The sequence below is a fragment of the Lupinus angustifolius genome, chromosome LG06 (assembly GCF_001865875.1).
Source record: "Lupinus angustifolius cultivar Tanjil chromosome LG06, LupAngTanjil_v1.0, whole genome shotgun sequence".
In the NCBI taxonomy this organism is placed as follows: domain Eukaryota; kingdom Viridiplantae; phylum Streptophyta; class Magnoliopsida; order Fabales; family Fabaceae; genus Lupinus; species Lupinus angustifolius.
Window position 1 is genome coordinate 5,416,372 of NC_032014.1, and position 4,542 is coordinate 5,420,913.

General features: G+C 33.4%; 1 pseudogene; it reads right to left on the bottom strand.

Annotated features, from left to right (window-relative positions):
• LOC109349225 lies at positions 2,975–4,180 on the bottom strand (annotated as a pseudogene).

A 4,542-nucleotide genomic window follows, 5' to 3' on the forward strand; every position in this document is an offset into this window, starting at 1 on the left:
GTAGAAATATTGCACTGATTAGTTGTTTGCAATCTATTCCTTTTATAGAAAGCTCTTAGGTTGTAACATGCATTTAATCTATTAAAATAACTAGTTTTATAATAGCATAAGGGAACCCAAGGGGTCAATAGAATAAATGATTTAAAAGAAAAGTCAGATAAGAGAAAGCCGTTTCTCATGCAATGTTTTTGTCACTTTATAAAACTCTTACATATTATAGTAGATACACTTCAAACTTGTCAATCAGAGGGGATTCAGTGTGATTTATTTAAGGTAGAATTAGATGGTCTATAAGCACTTGATAGTATTTTATACTTCCACTTGGCTTTGCCCTTTTATTAAAAAAATAAAGATATATTCCATGCTTAAGGCATGATTAAAGTTTATTAAACTAACTGTAGCTGCTAAAGTCAAAGAATGAGGGATTTGATCGGTTGGGAGGAAGGGGCACTAAGTTTTTAAGGTGAATAATGATATCATTCTATTAAATCTTCATATTTATAAGAAAGTGATATATACCATTTTTAAATCAATCAATAATAAATCAAGTATTATTTTATGATATATATTATTTTTCTTATGGTGTAAAAGTAATTATAGGAGAATATATTATTTTCTTTTTAAACATATCTACTACTGTACTAAAAGCCATATCTAAGATTATTTTACTGATCAACCAATGACTTAGTGGCTTCATGTGTTGTCCTCTACCTAAGCCTATAATCTTATATATTATTAGAGCTTGCCAAATGAATATTATATCATTGATGCCGAGTTATAGTCTAGTCCCATCTACTACAATTAATTCAATTGAAGAAGCTTATAAAATGCAATGAACTTTATAAATGAGATTATTCAGCACTAATTGAAGCTTCTTAGTAATTATCCCTCCACCCACAATCAAAATTTTAAAATAAAAAAAGACCCTTAATCTGTTTTTCTTGACCGTGTTTTATGAATGCTTTAGGAATAGAAAAGAAAGTTTTGGTTGCCAAATAAAGGAATATCTTAGTGGGCAATGATGTAAGCATATATACTAATGAGAGTCTTCCATAAGATCTGGCCATATCTTCTTATAGCAGACAATGCCTATATTTTATAGAGAACTTATGGTTTCAGGTGAATAAGGTCATCAATTATATTATTAATAATAAAGCATTATGGATCTAGTCCAATTTTTGGAGAAAGAGAGATTAAAATAATCACAGGTGAAAAAATTAAAAATAATTTAAAAATAAATGATCGGTTTGGAATATAATTTAATTTAGAATAAAGTTATCATGGTATGTTTGATCTATGTAGTTAACTCCTACTAATAATTAGATTAAAATTAGTTGTTATTATTTTTAGGATAGATAATATGAGCATTTGCGTTAGACAGATGTTTTTATTGGCCCCACTCTGTGTTGCTTTTGGGACAATATAGAAATCATTAGATTGTGTTTTATTCCCCTGTCTCAAATTTGATCTTTCATTGGTTGACTTCTTCCACAAATAAATCTCTCATGCTGATCTATTTCCCACTCATTTTTCCTATTTTTCTTGCTAATTTAATTTTGTGTTATTGCTTCAGGAGGATAATTCCAAGTAGGCATGCTGTAATCAATTCACTATCTTAACATGTGGAATAAAAAGAGACCATTAAGTAGGAGATTGGGTTATAGTGGCTAAGTGGGTGGTTGATTGATTCTAGCTAATTCCATTTAATTACACGTTGGTTTGAGAATATCAAACCGTGGTCCCTACGCATCAGCTAACCCCAAAACCTTGCTCTCCCAACAATGGGTATTTAGCTTCACTTTTAGATAAATACAAAGTTTGGCTTCTAATATTTTATTAGACCTCAGAGTGCCAAAACTGACCAAGGAAAAACAGTATGTATATATTGGTATATAATAATGCAATCATATAATTAAGATAAGGAAAAGGCAAGATGTTACTTTGAAGAAATAATATGTTTATTTGACATGTGTGCTTGTACCAAATACTGATGCATCAGACATACTTAGGGAATCAAAAGTTCATGTGACACCTAGTAAAATTTAACTGTCTCTGTTGCTTGCTCTCAGGGTTTTAATTTAAGGTTAACCCCCTTAAACCTCTAGCTGCAGTAGAACATGAGCATCATAATCCAAAGTGTTTGGGTTCAATTTAAAGGGGTATTATGCAGCAGAGATCAGAAACTAAACATCTAAAAATGAATATATTATGTTAAGAACTTTATGAAATCTGATCAATCTAGGGATTAAAAGTGGTGTAGGATATTACGGATAATCTGGCTGGATGGTGGTGATATTTAATTTCTTGTCAATCATTTTAAACTATGATTTTACCAGAGTCTGTTCAGTTGAAAAAACATTTTTGTCAGAATCTGTTGAAAATGAGGCTATATTGGCTATCAGGTATGGAAACTACGCATACTAGTATTAATGTATTACACTCTTGAAATGAGCGTATCTTTGGCTGGTGAGTATGTAAAAGTTGTACATAACAATCTGCTCCAAGCTACCAAGTTTGGTTTTTGGGTACACTGGTTCTAAGCTCATGTCATGTAGCTATTCATCTAGTGGACATGTATCGAAATCCTGATTAGTGATAATAAAATCAAATTCTATTCCTAATCAACAAAAAGAAAACAAACTTCGTATGGTTTTGCACCCCAATATTAGAACCTGAGATCGCTCAGCTTATGCAATCATGGCGACAGGAAGGATCAAATAGAGTTGATGCTTCTATTAACGGTTTAAAGATGGTTTCGTCAAAAAACAAACTTATCCAACAGTAAAAACTAAAATTATAAAAACAAATGGTAGCATGCATTTTACTAGAGGCGCAGTTGAAGCGGTCAGCTCAAATTAAAGTACTAGACAACAGGAATAATTATGTACACTAAAATTCACCTAAATATACAATGATAGAGGATATTAAAATGCCACTTTGTAGTTTGTAACATGTCACTTCAATATACAATAATACAATCATCACCCCTACTTTGTAACATACTTGAGCCATGTTTTGTTAACCATAACATATTACTCGTTTAACCATTTACTGATTGGTGTGAAATGTAAGATGTCTATCACTACTCGATAGCCATTCAAGGAAACTGATAGCAGAGTAGCCAAAAGGGCATAACAGAATCAACTGAGATATCCATCCAGTTATCATTAGAAAACTTCTCTAACACAAATCAAGAAGCAGGGTAAGGAAAAAGGAGATCCTAAGGTCAGAAGGCCAGTCATATTCACCATGTATAGAGCCCTCTGTGCAACACTGCTTGATGGATGAAGTTGGCCGGGATGAGATGGTACAGGCTTAGCAGGCAGTGGAGGCAACATGGACAATGTGGAGCGTGACATGAAATATGAAGGTGCAGAGCTTGGAGGCCTTAAAGTTTCAAGAACATCCCCCTGGCTACATATGGAACAGATCTAACATCATCATATGTCCTTCTCTGTAGCTCTTCAAAACTTCTTTGTGATGAAATCCCCTGTGGAACTATTTCGAAACTCAACTGGTGATTTTTTACTGATATGGTCCAATTGTCAAGGAGAGTATGAGCTTCTCATGGATTACAATAGCAATACATCATTAGAACTTCTGATCAAGGAGATTCGCCTAACATGCTTGTTTCCCTTGGTTCAGGCACAATATGCTTTGGGTCGAAAAATGGTTTTCATCAGATGAGCTGCCTCTTATCGCCATTGCTCTCACCCCACCTAGATGCACTCTTTTGCATGAGCTTCAATCGGAGGTCACCTTTTCCAATACCTCATCTAAGTACATTAAGAAAAGAGATTAAAAATATTGACAACATTTAAGTAACATAAAGATTCATGGGTAAATTCACTGCTGATGGAGCTTACGATCATCCAACTTATTCTGAATGCTAATGTTTCCTCGATGTTTGCAGACAATATAAACAACAAATTCATGAGAACTAACTTAAGTAAATCATACAGAAAAACATGCAGTCAATTCCACCTTAATCCTTGACTACAGAGTCAAACCCATTATCCAGGAGAAATTTCTCAACAAAACACAAATATATGCATCATTATGCTACACACCATAGTAGTTATAAAAACTATAGAAACATAAAACACATCGTTTGTTGGTGCTGAGCTCATTTCCATGCAACATGGAACTGTCTGCATTAGTGCGTTATTTCCAATTTTATCACTTACAGACCACTTGGTCCAAGCTGAGGAAGGAGAAGAAGAGAAAGAAACATCTGCAGCAAATACATCCATCTTCACAACCTAAACCCAAATGCAGAGTAACAGGCCAGTGAAATGAACCCAAATAACACATTTATCCTATATTGGGGGGAAAACTCTGTATGCATGTTGAAACTATGAAAAGAGTATTTGCACAAAGTTAAACCAAACCATTTTGCATCACTGATATTAGCAAAAAGAGAGAATAACCATTTTCCAACATGTATATTTAATTGTAAAACGAAAAGGAAAAAAACGTTAATTTCACTGATGATTTGCTCTCATAATTCAAAACCATTATTCGATCAAGCAAGCAGAAGCA